The sequence below is a fragment of the Paroedura picta genome, chromosome 9 (assembly GCF_049243985.1).
Source record: "Paroedura picta isolate Pp20150507F chromosome 9, Ppicta_v3.0, whole genome shotgun sequence".
NCBI lineage: Eukaryota > Metazoa > Chordata > Lepidosauria > Squamata > Gekkonidae > Paroedura > Paroedura picta.
Genome location: NC_135377.1, coordinates 72,310,941 through 72,328,497, shown reverse-complemented (window position 1 = coordinate 72,328,497; position 17,557 = coordinate 72,310,941). Strand labels below are relative to the sequence as shown.

Below are 17,557 nucleotides of genomic sequence, written 5' to 3'. Positions count from 1 at the left end.
CTCCTCCACACGTCTAGCTACTTTGTCCAATCCATGGCAAAAGCAGCTGCTAGGATCCTTCATGCAACAAGATGGAAAACAGAATCCTGACCAGCTACTACTGACTGATTAGACAAAGCGTTAGAATACGGGACACCAGCAACACTTGCGTTCTTGAAGCAAAAGGCAAGAACTTTGCAATCCAGAAGAAAGCGGAGTCCCATAGGAGATCAGATTGGGGCGGGGGGGAAGGAGGTGGAGAGAAATCCTGGACTTTCAGACTGGCTATGTAAGCCTGGGGGGAAGAAGCATCAGTCTGTCATCTACGGCGTTAGGGAGATGTACAAGAAGAAGAGAAGCATAGGGAAATGGCAGCCTGATGTGTGTGTGTTTTGTTGTTTTTTCCCTATCTTGGAATAGTAGTCCTGTAATATGCAAGCTGTAGCATTTCTCTCTTTACTGAACCAAAACGGTCCAGTAAAAAAAGAAAAGGGCTCGGAGTCCCTTTCGGCCCCTGCGTTCCCGTCCCCGGGGAGGCCGCGAAAAACAGCGGCACGGGACAAAAAAAGAAAGCAGAGGTTTAAGGGGACGGCCCTGAGTGCCTTTAAAGCCCTGCTCTCTGCTCAAAACACGAACCGCCACCAATTCTTGAAAAGTTCATGGAAGTTTGTGACGGCAGGCTAAAAATCGTCATGAACTTCAGTTGGTGAGCCGCTTGGTGCCCATGCCTACCCCTCGCATTCACTCTCCGTCCACACACACACACACACTGACACACACACACACACACGTTCTGTCCACCAGAAAGAACGGGCACCCCACCTCAGTCCACACGAAGGGACGAGGCCCCCGGCTCCGTCCCTGCGAAGGGACGGGCACCCCAGCTGCGTCCACTTCAGGGGACGTGCACCCGTGCTCCGGCCATCTGAAGGGTCGGGCACTGTGCTCCGTTCATCTGTGTGGACTGGCACTCAAACTCTGTCCCTGCGAACGGATGGGCTCGCAAGCCCTGTCCGTCCAGACAGAGGAGCGCTCAAGCCCTGTCCGCCGCAGCAGATGGGCACTCAAGCCCTGTCCGTCGAAACGAATGGGCGTTTGGTCCCTGTCCATCGGAACGGATGGGCACGCAGGGTTGCACTCACTCACTCGCTCACTCACACTCTCACTCTGCATCCCTACGCAACCCCCTCCCCCCAGCTACCTGCCACTGATGCCCACCCCCACCCCCCGGCCGACTGCCGCCAGCTTCTGCCAGCCAACGTCATCAGGAGCTTCAGGCGTGGCATCACGCCAGGCTTCGGGTCGCCTGGTGCCCCCTGCTTAGCAAGCCCTTCCGCTTCCGCGGAAGAACTTGCCTTCTGGATGCTCCCCCGTCTCTTCGCACGTGGCCCTCCTCTCCCGATCAGCTCTCCTCCTCTTTGGATGGCCTCGATCTGCAAGCTTCCTCAGTCTGCTGAAGAAACAGACAACAAGTCTACAAGGCCAGTCTGAGAACTCAGGGCCCCTTCCACCTCAGCCCGCTCCCCTTCCCACTTCCCGAAAGAGCACACAGTGAGCCGAAAGGTTTAGCTCTCCCAGACACTGCCTTCCCCGTTGCTGGCATACAGGTCACAAGCCCTCCTTGCCCAACCCACCCACTGGGGACCAGGAGGGGCAGAGAGGCAAGCGAAGGAGTTGGGGAACATCGCTCACCTCTTTCAGTGGCCACGACTCCCTTGAGGGCTTGCAGGAGAACCTCATCAAAACTCCCCCGGGGTATCCCTACAAGGAAAACCCGTGGTAAGCAGGGACGGCTCCTGCCCTTCCCTCCACCGGCATCCTCCAGGCTCCTCCACTGCCTTCGGTTGGCCAGCATCAACTGGCGGCTGCAAGCCCGACTACATCTATTTCAACCTGTGCACTACCTCCCCTTCATACCTTAACTAAGGGAGCCCCTCCTCACACACACACACACACACACACACACACCACTCCATTCACACCACTCCCTGCCCCACTCAAACCATCCCCTAGGCATGGGCACCAACCAGGCATATGCGGTTAGGTTCCTGGCTGAACTAGGGACGGAACCGCAATCCGAACGGTGCGTCGGGAGGAGAAATAAGGGGCCGAAGAGGACTAGGAGTTGCCTTGCAGCTTCGCATATGAAGTCCTACAAACCAGCGGCAGCACCGGTTGAGAGTACGGACTGGATTCCGGACCCTCAAGGAAGGAAGCAGTGTGAAAACAGAGAGAATGGACCCTAAGGAAGCCATTCATAAGGACTGAGGATTTAAAAAAAAAAAACTGCTGAGAATGATCCAGAGGAAAAATCAAGAGTAAAGCTTGAGACTGCTTGCTAAACATATCGTTTCAGTGTCAAAAGAGACCAAGCCCATCGCTTTGGACAATGCCTTCGATACGCAAACTTCAAAAGAAAAAAAACAGAATGAGACAGTGTGATTTTGGAGAGGGGAAGGAACGGCAAATTATTAAGGCTGAAGGGAAGACTGTAGCTTGGCTAATTTAACCTCCAGCAGGCTCTACAAGGGAATAACCAGTGACTGTAGGAGGCCTGCTTATTCTCATTTGCTAGCGGGCCATTCAAAACATATCGTTATTGCAGGGTGACTCCAGAAGTTGACAATGGGCTTGAAGCCTTGGAAAGAAGAGAAGCCTGGCCCAGTGGGAGTCATTGTGGGGACACTGAATGTCAGATGTTAACAGAAAACGGGGATAAGATGCTTTTTAGGTAGCTTGCTGCTTCCCAAGGTAGAGCAGGAATGGCAAAAACTCCTATCAGCCAATGCTGGGAACGGCAGGAGACAGATGCATGGTTTTTTCGCATCTGGAGGACTTGCTAGAAAGCCTGGGAATGCTGGAATATGATTCATGAGGAGAGGCTAAAGAGATTGAAAGGGCAATTAGCACAGTATACAATATGGACATAAGGAAACAGAACAAGAAAACTCCTCCACACGTCTAGCTACTTTGTCCAATCCATGGCAAAAGCAGCTGCTAGGATCCTTCATGCAACAAGATGGAAAACAGAATCCTGACCAGCTACTACTGACTGATTAGACAAAGCGTTAGAATACGGGACACCAGCAACACTTGCGTTCTTGAAGCAAAAGGCAAGAACTTTGCAATCCAGAAGAAAGCGGAGTCCCATAGGAGATCAGATTGGGGCGGGGGGGAAGGAGGTGGAGAGAAATCCTGGACTTTCAGACTGGCTATGTAAGCCTGGGGGGAAGAAGCATCAGTCTGTCATCTACGGCGTTAGGGAGATGTACAAGAAGAAGAGAAGCATAGGGAAATGGCAGCCTGATGTGTGTGTGTTTTGTTGTTTTTTCCCTATCTTGGAATAGTAGTCCTGTAATATGCAAGCTGTAGCATTTCTCTCTTTACTGAACCAAAACGGTCCAGTAAAAAAAGAAAAGGGCTCGGAGTCCCTTTCGGCCCCTGCGTTCCCGTCCCCGGGGAGGCCGCGAAAAACAGCGGCACGGGACAAAAAAAGAAAGCAGAGGTTTAAGGGGACGGCCCTGAGTGCCTTTAAAGCCCTGCTCTCTGCTCAAAACACGAACCGCCACCAATTCTTGAAAAGTTCATGGAAGTTTGTGACGGCAGGCTAAAAATCGTCATGAACTTCAGTTGGTGAGCCGCTTGGTGCCCATGCCTACCCCTCGCATTCACTCTCCGTCCACACACACACACACACTGACACACACACACACACACGTTCTGTCCACCAGAAAGAACGGGCACCCCACCTCAGTCCACACGAAGGGACGAGGCCCCCGGCTCCGTCCCTGCGAAGGGACGGGCACCCCAGCTGCGTCCACTTCAGGGGACGTGCACCCGTGCTCCGGCCATCTGAAGGGTCGGGCACTGTGCTCCGTTCATCTGTGTGGACTGGCACTCAAACTCTGTCCCTGCGAACGGATGGGCTCGCAAGCCCTGTCCGTCCAGACAGAGGAGCGCTCAAGCCCTGTCCGCCGCAGCAGATGGGCACTCAAGCCCTGTCCGTCGAAACGAATGGGCGTTTGGTCCCTGTCCATCGGAACGGATGGGCACGCAGGGTTGCACTCACTCACTCGCTCACTCACACTCTCACTCTGCATCCCTACGCAACCCCCTCCCCCCAGCTACCTGCCACTGATGCCCACCCCCACCCCCCGGCCGACTGCCGCCAGTTTCTGCCAGCCAACGTCATCAGGAGCTTCAGGCGTGGCATCACGCCAGGCTTCGGGTCGCCTGGTGCCCCCTGCTTAGCAAGCCCTTCCGCTTCCGCGGAAGAACTTGCCTTCTGGATGCTCCCCCGTCTCTTCGCACGTGGCCCTCCTCTCCCGATCAGCTCTCCTCCTCTTTGGATGGCCTCGATCTGCAAGCTTCCTCAGTCTGCTGAAGAAACAGACAACAAGTCTACAAGGCCAGTCTGAGAACTCAGGGCCCCTTCCACCTCAGCCCGCTCCCCTTCCCACTTCCCGAAAGAGCACACAGTGAGCCGAAAGGTTTACCTCTCCCAGACACTGCCTTCCCCGTTGCTGGCATACAGGTCACAAGCCCTCCTTGCCCAACCCACCCACTGGGGACCAGGAGGGGCAGAGAGGCAAGCGAAGGAGTTGGGGAACATCGCTCACCTCTTTCAGTGGCCACGACTCCCTTGAGGGCTTGCAGGAGAACCTCATCAAAACTCCCCCGGGGTATCCCTACAAGGAAAACCCGTGGTAAGCAGGGACGGCTCCTGCCCTTCCCTCCACCGGCATCCTCCAGGCTCCTCCACTGCCTTCGGTTGGCCAGCATCAACTGGCGGCTGCAAGCCCGACTACATCTATTTCAACCTGTGCACTACCTCCCCTTCATACCTTAACTAAGGGAGCCCCTCCTCACACACACACACACACACACACACACACACACACCACTCCATTCACACCACTCCCTGCCCCACTCAAACCATCCCCTAGGCATGGGCACCAACCAGGCATATGCGGTTAGGTTCCTGGCTGAACTAGGGACGGAACCGCAATCCGAACGGTGCGTCGGGAGGAGAAATAAGGGGCCGAAGAGGACTAGGAGTTGCCTTGCAGCTTCGCATATGAAGTCCTACAAACCAGCGGCAGCACCGGTTGAGAGTACGGACTGGATTCCGGACCCTCAAGGAAGGAAGCAGTGTGAAAACAGAGAGAATGGACCCTAAGGAAGCCATTCATAAGGACTGAGGATTTAAAAAAAAAAAACTGCTGAGAATGATCCAGAGGAAAAATCAAGAGTAAAGCTTGAGACTGCTTGCTAAACATATCGTTTCAGTGTCAAAAGAGACCAAGCCCATCGCTTTGGACAATGCCTTCGATACGCAAACTTCAAAAGAAAAAAAACAGAATGAGACAGTGTGATTTTGGAGAGGGGAAGGAACGGCAAATTATTAAGGCTGAAGGGAAGACTGTAGCTTGGCTAATTTAACCTCCAGCAGGCTCTACAAGGGAATAACCAGTGACTGTAGGAGGCCTGCTTATTCTCATTTGCTAGCGGGCCATTCAAAACATATCTTTATTGCAGGGTGACTCCAGAAGTTGACAATGGGCTTGAAGCCTTGGAAAGAAGAGAAGCCTGGCCCAGTGGGAGTCATTGTGGGGACACTGAATGTCAGATGTTAACAGAAAACGGGGATAAGATGCTTTTTAGGTAGCTTGCTGCTTCCCAAGGTAGAGCAGGAATGGCAAAAACTCCTATCAGCCAATGCTGGGAACGGCAGGAGACAGATGCATGGTTTTTTCGCATCTGGAGGACTTGCTAGAAAGCCTGGGAATGCTGGAATATGATTCATGAGGAGAGGCAAAAGAGATTGAAAGGGCAATTAGCACAGTATACAATATGGACATAAGGAAACAGAACAAGAAAACTCCTCCACACGTCTAGCTACTTTGTCCAATCCATGGCAAAAGCAGCTGCTAGGATCCTTCATGCAACAAGATGGAAAACAGAATCCTGACCAGCTACTACTGACTGATTAGACAAAGCGTTAGAATACGGGACACCAGCAACACTTGCGTTCTTGAAGCAAAAGGCAAGAACTTTGCAATCCAGAAGAAAGCGGAGTCCCATAGGAGATCAGATTGGGGCGGGGGGGAAGGAGGTGGAGAGAAATCCTGGACTTTCAGACTGGCTATGTAAGCCTGGGGGGAAGAAGCATCAGTCTGTCATCTACGGCGTTAGGGAGATGTACAAGAAGAAGAGAAGCATAGGGAAATGGCAGCCTGATGTGTGTGTGTTTTGTTGTTTTTTCCCTATCTTGGAATAGTAGTCCTGTAATATGCAAGCTGTAGCATTTCTCTCTTTACTGAACCAAAACGGTCCAGTAAAAAAAGAAAAGGGCTCGGAGTCCCTTTCGGCCCCTGCGTTCCCGTCCCCGGGGAGGCCGCGAAAAACAGCGGCACGGGACAAAAAAAGAAAGCAGAGGTTTAAGGGGACGGCCCTGAGTGCCTTTAAAGCCCTGCTCTCTGCTCAAAACACGAACCGCCACCAATTCTTGAAAAGTTCATGGAAGTTTGTGACGGCAGGCTAAAAATCGTCATGAACTTCAGTTGGTGAGCCGCTTGGTGAGCTTGCTGCTTCCCAAGGTAGAGCAGGAATGGCAAAAACTCCTATCGGCCAATGCTGGGAATCCGCTCCCATTCCCAAATGTCGGACTGGCTCTTTAAGACTGGGCAGAGGAGAAGCAGTCTGTCATCTATGGCATTAGGGAGAAGTACCAGAAGTAGCTCCTCCTCCCACACACAATCACACACAGACCCCACTCATACCCGTCAGCTCACTCCAGTCTCGTCCTCCGTTCTTCTGAAGGGACCGTAACTCAAAGTGTTTCCCTTCGAACTAATGGGTTCACAAGCCCTGTCCACTGCAACGGAAGTGCAGAAAAGCCCTGTCCATTGGGAACGGATGGGAACGCAAGCCCTGTCCGTAGGAATGTACGGGCACGCACGGTCCCACTCACTTACTTACTCACTCACTCTCCCACCCTCGGATGGTCCTTCCATCTGAAGGGACCAGGACTCAAGGATCCCCCCCTCACAGACTGTTTTGTGCCAGGCATGAACCTCAGTGTTTTCTCCCTCTTCCCCACCAGGGAAGGCCTCAATTTCTCATGACGCTTGTTAAAAAAACATGGTGATATTTTACTCATACATCTTTTGTCATTTCTGTCCTTCGACATTCATGGGCTGGCTGAGATCTCCCTGCTCATCTCCTTTGCCAATTAGCCCCTCCCCTTCCCTGCCATTTCCTTATTCTCATTATAGAACTGCCCCTGTTTGATTTTTCAATTTATTGAACACATTTGTAAGCCATCTTTTTGCCTCGTGGAACTCAAGGCAGCTTATGTATGTTCGTCTGCATTTAGATTTTTTTACCCTCCATTCTCAGAAGCCATCTCATGGCGAGTTACCTTAAAAGATAAAAACCCCACATACATTAAGACATTAAAAATCACCATACTCCAGCACAAACTCCGAGAGGTGCTGACTTTTCGAGATACCTCTAGGTCTTTTGTCTGATTGATCTTAAAGATAGTTCTTAGCTGTGGAGGGGCCCCATCTTCCATGCCCAGGCCCCAACAGAAGACCTGGGGGAAAAAATCCTTTTTACTGGTCCTGCATCGCCCTCAGCTGTTCTGGGAGCTTGTTCCACCAAGTCGGGGCCAGGACCGAAAAGGCCTCTAGTGGACCAGGAATCCCTTGGCCAGGAATATAACCTCACCTTTCTCAAAACACACTTTAAAAAGCCATTGTCAAACCTAGGAATGTCACAACCTCAACCCTTTTCTCCTTCCTATTCACCATCCAACTTACCTTTCGGGGGTCCCCTGTCTTTAGCTTTCCCCCCTGCTGTTCTCTCCTGCATGGTCTCCCCACAAAAGGTCTCCCTCGGTGGCCTTGTGGTCACCACCTCCAGGCAGGTGCCCGCTGTGTGCCTCTCTTGGCCTAGGCTTGAGCCCCCTCTGCAAAGTCAGGTCTGGTCCTCTCAGGGGTGCATCTCCAGAAGTGGCTCCTGGGACTTTCCTTGGTGTGGCCTCCTGCATCAGGGCATCAATGAACCAGGGCCCTTTGGGGGCTGTTTCAGCCCCCCAGTCTAGTCCTGCCTCCATCAAGGCTGAGAACGTCTGCGAGTTCTGCTGGGGTTGCCAAGTGACCCTCAACCGCCACGGAATTCAGGGCTTGGGGGAGGGGTTAGAAGCACGGACTTTTCATCTGGCGAGCCGGGTTCGATCCCGCGTTCCCCCACATGCAGCCAGTGGGGCGACCTTGGGCTCGCCACAGCACTGTGTGTGGTGCAGAGAGGAAAGGGAAGGCGATTGTAAGCCACTTTGAAACGCCTTTGGGTAGAGAAAAGCAGCATATACGAACCAACTCTTCTTCTTCAGTGATCTCAGGGTTCTCTCAGCCTCACCTCCCTCACAGGGTGTCTGTGGTGGGGAGTGGAAAGGGAAGGCGAATGTAAGCCACTTTGAAATTCCCTCTGCTGGAGAAAAACAGCATATAAGGACCAAATGTTCTTTTCTTCTTCTTCTTCTTAAAGTGACAGATGTTGCTTCTTCTGGGGAGTTTTGATTCCGTGAAGCATTGCTTCCCTCAGAATTTTTTCCTCCAGACTTGGGACTCCTTCAGGCTTGAATGGAGATCCCGACTGTCCCTACTTCCACTTTGGTTTTCTACTATGGAACAGTAGAGACACGGATATATGGCTGATCCCAGGAGAGTTCCAGGCCCCTCCTGAGTAGTATTCCTAGCCCCCAGGTGAGACCTGGGGATCTCCTGGGATGACCGTCTCTTTCCAGTCTAAGACATCAGTTCCCTTGAGGAAAATTGATGCTTTGGACACTGGATGATGTTTGAGGGTTCTGATGTCATTGGAGAGATTCAGGGTTATTTGGGAGAGGGTCTGTGGAGAGAGATCTGTAGTGTTTGCTCTCTTTCCAATCTCCAAGCCATCCAACAAGGTGGAGGTAGAGGGTCCCCTTAGATTCCCTCATTTAAACCTTGGTGTTGTAGACACCAGGTTTTTAAAAAAAGAATAAGCACTCAGTAATGCTGCCCTAAGCAGCGTGACCTCCTAAGGCCACTGATTTCAAGCCGTGAACTGAGAAGAGGGTGCCTCTGAGCACAATGGCACCACAGTGTTTGTTGCCTGTACAACAAAAAAAAATTGAAAGGGTACAGAGGAGAGCGACGAAGATGATCTGGGGCCAAGGGACCAAGCCCTATGAAGATAGGTTGAGGGACTGGGGAATGTTCAGCCTGGAGAAAAGGAGGTCGAGAGGGTAAATGATAGTCCTCTTTAAGTATTTGAAAGGTTGTCACTTGGAGGAGGGCAGGATGCTGTTTATGTTGGCTGCAGAGGAGAGGACACGCAGTAATGGGTTTAAACTTCAAGTACAACGATATAGGCTAGATATCAGGGGAAAAAATTTCACAGCAGAGTAGTTCAGCAGTGGAATAGGCTGCCTAAGGAGGTGGTGAGCTGCCCCTCACTGGCAGTCTTCAAGCAAAGGTTGAATACACAATTTTCTTGGATGCTTTAGGATGCTTAGGGCTGATCCTCTGTTGAGCAGGGGGTTGGACTAGATGGCCTGTATGGCCCCTTCCAACTCTATGATTCTATGATTCTATGATTCTATATCTGGCAGGCATGACCGAGAGTTAAAAGCATCAGGCCAATGGCCCATCCAGTCCAACACTCTGTCTCGCACAATGGCCAAAACCAAGGGGCCATCAGGAGGTTCACCGCAGGGCCAGAGCTCCAGAAGCAGTCCCACTGTAGGCCTATGCAGACCAACACATTGCGTCAATCCGTGGCCAAAACCCAGAGAAGAGGAAGTGGCTAGAATTCCAGGAGTCTTCCTGTTGTTGCTTCACAAGCACCAAAAACACAGATTGCCACTGCCCCAGATATAGACACAAGAGAAGCCATGTTGGGTCAGGCCAATGGCCCATCCAGTCCAACCCTCTGGGTCACACAAAACCTAGCTTCTGCCAGGAAGGCCACAAGGAGGACCCGACTTCCTCTGAGAAGGCAGTGCTGTTCTGCCTAGATTCCTGTTTTCCCCCCACAGCTTTTAAACCACCTTTGACCTTCAGGGATTTTTGCCTGTCAATAACCCATGGTCTGAAGTGACAGAACTAATTTAAAAATGTTTATCCCACGAGGCAAATAATGTCTTTATTTGCCCCATTCTCTGAAATGGATTGACGGCCAACTCCGGATTGCATCCCTTGCTCAGAGGAGCAGCCAACCTGGATGCAAAGGGCAGGATTCCCAGCTGTTGTGCCTTGTAGAATCACACTTAGAAGAGAACTTGGGACCTCCTCCTTATAATAAAAGGTGTGTATGGATGAGAGCCATTCTTTCTGACTTAGGGTGACCCAATGAATCAATATCCTCCAAAACGTCCAGTCCTGAACCGCCTTGCTCTGGTCCTGCAAACAGAGGGTCGTAGCTTCCTTCCTTGAGTCTCCTCACCTCTTTTCCTGCAGCCTTCAAATTTTCCCTGGCGTTATTGTTTCATTATATTGCTAGCAACAAATAACAACAATAATAATAATATAACGGGCTCTAGAAAACTGATGCTCAGGGGAAAGGTGGACATGTCAGCGTTACATACATAAAAGCAAAGAAAGTAAATCCATCCATCCCTTCATACATGGGTTTCTTGATGGCCCACAAAGGGTTTCCCAAAGGGGTGGGAGTTCATTAATTTTTAATATGTATTTTTGTATGCTATGACCATTGTATTCTCTTGACAAAATTCTACCAGCCTGTGCCCTGCTTCATTTTGTACTCCAAGGCCAAACTTGCCTATTATCCCGGTTTTCTTTTGGCTTCCTATTTTAGCATCCCAATCCCCCATGATGATAAGCACATCATTTTTTGGCATTGCTTCTAGAAGGTGTTGTAGGGCTTCATAGAACTGGTCAACTTCATCCTCTTCAGCAGCAGTGGTTGGGGCATAGACCTGGATTACTGTGATGTTGAATGGTTTGCCTTGGATTCGAACTGAGATCATTCTGTCATTTTAGGGATTGTATCCCAAGACTGCTTTTCCTACTCTCTTATTGATTATGAAGGCTACTCCATTTCTTCTGCAAGATTCTGGTCCACAGTAGAATACCTGATGGTCATCTGAATTAAATTCACCCATTCCTGTCCATTTTAGTTCACTGATTCCTAAAATGTCGATGTTCAGTCTTGTCATCTCTTGTCTAACCATGTCCAGGTTGCCTTGATTCATGGATCTGACATTCCAGGTTCCTATGGAATAAAAATCTTTACAGCATCGGACTGTCTTTTCGCCTCCAGTTGCCTCCACAACCAAGCATCCTTTCAGCTTTGGCCCAGCCACTTCATTCATTCTGGCACTACTCGTACTAGCCGTCTGCTCATCCCCAGTAGCATAGTGGACACCTTCCGACCTGAGGGGCTCATCTTCCGGCGTCATATCATTTTGCCTTTTGGAACTGTCCTTTGGGTTTTCATGGCAAGGATACTGGAGTGGTTTGCCATTTCCTTCTCCAGTGGATCACCTTTTCTCAGAGCTCTCAGCTATGACCTGTCCAACTTGGGTAGCCCTGCACAGCATAGCTCATAGCTTCACTGAGCTACGCAAGTCCCCTTGCCATGGCAAGGCAGTGATCCTTGAAGGGGGAATATGCATTTTAAAATCTGTTAAACATTGACCAGGTGATATGACCATATATGGGAGGGGAGCCGCCCTAGGGCATGTCCACAGCTCTGCTTCCCAACCATCTTCTGCACGACTGTGCCACTGCTGGGGTGTCTCGAAGCCTGAAGAAGGTTTCTGGGGTTTCTCAGGATTAAAAAAGGGGAGAGAGGCTGCCTTAACAGGTCGCACAGTTCTATCTCCCCCTGCCTCCCAGGATCTCAGAAACAGGATATGTGCTTCCACCTTCCCCCATCAAAAACCCCTTGTGTTAGGCTGAGAGAGAGAAAGAGAGCGAGAGCAGCTGGCCCAAGGCTACTCAGCCAGTTTCGGAAGAAAGGATCTGAACCCGCTTCCCCAGAAGAGACTTGCTCAGCCTTGGATCATGGCAATGCGTGTAATTTGTTCTCACCGGACAGCTGAGAAGGTTCCGATGGTGAAGAGGACATCACAGACTGGAGGGAGGTGAGTAGCGGGGTACCTCAGGGCTCGGTGCTCGGTCTGGTACTTTTTAACATATTTATTAATGATCTACATCAGGGGTCCTCAACCCCCGGTCCGCGGCCCGGCACCGGGCCTCAAAGGCCATGGTGCCGGGCCGCAGCGAGAGGGGGGGAAGAGGCAGGCACAGCTGCCGGCACACCAGCGATGCAAACGCACACGCGCGGAGCTGCTGCGCATGCGTGTTTGCGCCCCCTGCTACCGAAAACGTGCACGCACGCCAGCTCTGCGCACTCGCTTTAGCGCCACCTAGTGGCAAAAACGTGAATGCGCAGCAACTGAGTGTGTGCATTTACGTGCAGCTGCAGCAGCCAGGCCGCCGGCTCTCTCCCACCCTCAGAGGCGGTCCGCAACTACAAGAAGGTTGGGGACCACTGATCTACATAATGGGGTGGAGGGACTGCTCGTTAAGTTTGGTGATGACACCAAATTGGGAGGACTGGCAAATACTCCGGAAGATAGAGACAGAGTTCAACGAGATCTGAACACAATGGAAATATGGGCAAATGAGAACAAGATGCTTTATCTTTAATAAAGACAAGTGTAAAGTTCTACATCTGGGTCAGAAAAATGAAAAACATGCCTCCTGGATGGGGGATACGTTTCTAGGTAACAATGTGTGTGAACGAGACCTTGGGGTACTTGTGGATTGTAAGCCAAACAGGAGCAGGCAGCGTGATGCAGCAGTGTGCCCATTTAACTCTTTGCTACTTCCAACCTTGACCACTTACTGCATCGGGTTAGACTAGATGACCCGGGGCATAACCACCTAAGTCTTTCCTACTTTCAACCTAGATCTCTTTCTGAAACCTGGGTTGGAGTAGATGACCCTGAGGGTAACCATAAACTCTTTGGTACTTCTGATCTAGACCGCTTCCTGAAGCCAGGGTTCGACTAGATGACCCTGGCTGTGAACCGTAAACTCTTTGCTACTTCCGACCAAGACCACATATGGAAGCCGGAGTTGGACAATGACCCTGGTAGTCAGCTTCAGCTCTTTGCTACTTCCAACCAGACTGCATATTGAAGTCGGGGTTGGACTTGATGACCATGAGAATCCCTTCAACTCTTTTCTGCTTCCAACCTAGACCGCTTCCCAAAGCCGGGGTAGGACTAGATGACCTTGGGGTAACCCCTTCAAGGTTTAACACTTCCAACCTAGACCCCTTCATGAAACCAGGGTAGGATTAAATGACCCTGGAGGTCCCCTTTAAGTCTTTGCTGTTTTCAACCTGTTGTTGTTGTTAGGTGCGAAGTTGTGTCCGACCCATCGTGACCCCATGGACAATGATACTCCATGCCTTCCTGTCCTCTACCGTTCCCGAGAGTCCATTTAAGTTTGCACCTACTGCTTCAGTGACTCCATCCAGCCACCTCATTCTCTTTTGTCCCCTTCTTTTTTTGCCCTCAATCGCTCCCAGCATTAGGCTCTTCCCAGGGAGTCCTACCTTCTCATGAGGTGGCCAAAGTATTTGAGTTTCATCTTCAAGATCTGGCCTTCTAAGGAGCAGTCAGGGCTGATCTCCTCTAGGACGGCCCGGTTTGTTTGCCTTTGGTGCTATCCAGCGGCCACCATGGCTGTGGCTCCCCCTCAGCATGGCACTGCGCAGCTGCTACTGGCAGCGCTCCCCAGCAGGTGGAGGTAAGTCAGGGGCGCCAGTGGGAAAGCAAGAGGACCAGGAGCTCAGGCGGCAGTGACATCCCTTGACAAAAGACTACCCCACTCCATGAGCCTCAGTTCAATTGTCAGGCATTTCTTCCCTCTACACTCAGTATACAACCATGGCTTGATTAAAACAACAGAATGAATTAATTTTGGGTTTTTGATACTAAATGCCAGCCTTGCGGAGCTGGCTGTTGTACCACTTTTGCTCTTACGGAGTGCTCTGGGACTCTAAAGAGGCTCTCTGTGTGGCTGTAAGAAGTTTCAAAGAGTGTTTCAGGGAATGGTAGGGTTTTTTTTAGGGGGGTGGCTTGGGGGAGTGCATGTCAAAAAGCACCTCTGCATTTCTGACCCCTACACTCAGTGTCCAACCATGGGTTTATTAAAATGACAAAATGAATTAATTTTGGATCTTTGATGCTAAAAGCCAGCTCTGCAGAGTTTCAGAGAGATGGCAGGGGATGGTAGGGTGGTTGTTTTCCGGGGGCTAGGGGGAGTGCATGTAAGAAAGCACCTCTGCATATCTTCCCTCTACACACAGTATTCAACCGTGGCTGGCTTAAAATGACAAAATGAAGTAATTTTGGATCTTTGATTCAAAAAGCCAGGCCTACAGAGTGGGCTTTTGTATACTTTTAAACTTAGGGAGGGCTCTGGGACTCCAAAGGAGTTCTCTGTGTGGCTGGAAGAAATTTCAGAGAGATGGCAGGGGACGGAAGGGGGGTTGTTTTGGGGGACTCGGGGGAGTGCATGTAAAAAAGCACCTCTGCATTCCTTTCCTCTACACTCAGTATCCAACTATGGCTTGATTAAATAATAAAATGAATTAATTTTGGATCTTTGATGCTAAGAGCCAGCCCTGCAGAGCGGGCTGTTGTACAGTTTTATACATATGGAGTGCTCTGGGACTCCAAAGGGGTTCTCTGTGTGGCTGGAAGAACATTCAGAGAGTGTGGCAGCATCTCTTCATATATTCCCTCTACATTGAGTATCCAAAAATGGCTTGATTAAAATAATTAAATGAATTGATTTTGGATCTTTAATGCTAAAAGCCAGCCCTGCAGACCGGGCTGTTTTACAGTTTTACACATAGGGAGTGCTCTGGGACTCTCAAGAGGTTCTCTGTGTGGCTAGAAGAAGTCTCTGAGCGTGTGTCATGGGATTGTAGGGGTTTGGGGGGGGCCTCGGGGGAGTGCATGTAAAAAAGGACCTCTGCACTTCTTCTCTCTACACTCAGTATCCAAACATGGCATGATTAAAGTGCTCTGGGACTCCAAAGCGGCTCTTTGTGTGTCTGGAGGAAGTTTCAAAGAGGGTGTCAGGGCATGGTAGGGGTTTTTTGGGGGTGGGGGGCTCGAGGGAGTGCATATAAAAAGTACCTCTGCATTTCTTCCCTCGACACTCAGTGTCCAAGCATGGGTTTATTAAAGAAACAAAAATTATTAATTTTGGATCTTTCATGCTAAAAGCCAGCCCGGCAGAGCAGGCTGTTGTACAGTTTTACACATATGGAGTGCTCTGGGACTCCAAAGCGGTTCTCTGTGTGGCTGGAAGAAGTTTCAAATAGTGTGTCAAGGGATGGTAGGGGTTTCGGAAGGGGGGGCTCGGGGGAGGACATGTGAAAAAGCACCTCTGCATTTCTTCCCTCTACACTCAGTATCCAACCAAGGGTTGATTAAAATAATAAATGAATTAATTTTGGATCTTTGATGCTAAATGCCAGCCCAGCAGAACAGGCTGTTGTACAGTTTTACACTTAGGGAGTGCTCAAGGACTCCAAAGGGGTTCTCTGTGTCTCTGGAAGTAGTCTCAAAGAGTGTGAAGGGGATGTTAAGGCTTTTCTTTTGCGGGGGACTCGGGGGAGTGCATGTAAGAAAGCACCTCTGCATTTCACTGGCAGTCTTCAAGCAAAGGTTGGATACACACTTTTGGGGATGCTTTAGGATGCTTAGGGCTGATCCTGCGTTGAGCAGGGGGTTGGACTAGATGGCCTGTATGGCCCCTTCCAACTCTATGATTCTATGATTCTATGATTCTATGATTCTTCCCTCTACACTAGGGAGTGCTCTGGGACTCCAAAGGGGTTCTCTTTGTGGCTGGAAGAAGTTTCTTAGAGGGTATCAGGGGACTGATGGGACATGGGGAGGGCTCAGGGGAGTGCATGAAAAAAAGCACCTCTGAATTTCTTCCCTCTACACTCAGTACCCAACCATAGGTTGATTAAAATAACAAAATGAATTAATTTTGGATCTTTCATATTAAAAGCCTTTCATATTAAAATACAAAGCGGGCTGTCGTACAGTTTTAAACATAGGGAGTGCTCTGGGACTCCAAAGGTGTTCTCTGTGTCACTGGAAGTAGTCTCAGAGAATGTGAAGGGCATGGTAGGGGTTTTGGGGGGGGCTCGGGGGAATAAGTGTAAAAAAGGACCTCTGCATTTCTTCACTCTACACTCAGTGTCCAACTGTGGGTTTCTTAAAATAACAGAATGAATTAATTTTGGACCTTTGATGCTAAATGCCAGCCCTATAGAGCGGGCTGCTGTACCACTTTTACTCTTAGGGAGTGCTCTGGGACTCTAAAGGGGCTCTCTATGTGGCTGGAAGGAGTTTCAAAGAGTGTGTCAGGGGATGGTAGGGGTTTTCTGTGGGAGGCTCGGGGGAGTGCATGTAAAAAAGCACCTCTGCATTTCTTACCTCTACACACAGTGTCCAACCATGGGTTTATTAAAATAACAAAATGAATTAATTTTGGATTTTTGATGCTAAATGCCAGCCGTGCAGAGCGGGATGCTGTATATTTGTGATGGTCCATGTGGGTACGAATGACATGTCCATGAATACCATCGCTCCTATTAAAACAGACTATCAAGATCTAGGGAGGAAGCTCAAGCAAATGGGGGCACAAGTGGTATTCTCTTCAATCTTGCCTGTCAAGGGAAGAGGAATGCGTCGGGAGAGGAAGATAATGGAGGTGAACCAGTGGTTGCGTAGTTGGTGCCGGCAGGAGAGATTTGGTTTCTCGGACCATGGGATAGGCTTTCTTGAGGAAGGCCTACTAGCACCTGATGGACTGCACTTATCCAAGTTGGGGAAGAATGTGTTTGGCAGGAACCTGGGGAGATTCATCAGGAGAGCTTTTAACTGAAGCCACAAGGGAAGGAGACGTTCAGCATAGGGAGTGTAAGGAAGAAGACCAATCAGGGGTGGCCCAACCAGGAAGGTCAGCTCATAGGGAACCAAAAGTAAAAGGATTCAGATGCCTTTATACTAACGCCCGAAGCATGGGCAATAAGAAGGAAGAGCTGGAACTTCTCATGCTGATGGAAAGGTATGATCTAGTGGGCATCACAGAAACTTAGTGGAATGATTCTCCTGACTGGAATGTAATAGTGGATGGATATGAACTGTTCAGAAAAAACAGAATAGATCAAAGATGTGGAGGAGTGGCACTGTATGTGAGGAAAGGGCTTATCTTTCTTTCCTAGGGTCAGCTCTGGGACATCAAAGGGGTTCTTTGTGTGGCTGGAAGTAGTCTCAGATAATCTGAAGGGGACGGTAGAGTTCTCTCTGGGTGGGCCTCGGGGGAATTCATGTAAAAAAGCACCTCTTCATTTCTTCCCTCTACACTCAGTATCTGGGACTCTAAAGGGGTTCTCTGTGTGGATGGAAGAAATTTCAAAGAGTGTGTCACAGGATGGTGGTGGTTTTTTTAGGGGGGGT

At 50.1% G+C, this 17,557-nt stretch overlaps 1 long non-coding RNA gene across 1 annotated transcript in view; it reads right to left on the bottom strand.

Moving 5' to 3' along the window:
* LOC143844282 (uncharacterized) overlaps window positions 1-7,992 on the bottom strand; it is a 49,645-nt gene extending 41,653 nt beyond the window's left edge. The window contains exon 1 of the long non-coding RNA XR_013233918.1: window positions 7,806-7,992. This is a non-coding gene — a long non-coding RNA (uncharacterized LOC143844282). The remainder of the gene's footprint in view (window positions 1-7,805) is intronic.
* Between the last annotated feature and the right edge of the window lie 9,565 nt (window positions 7,993-17,557).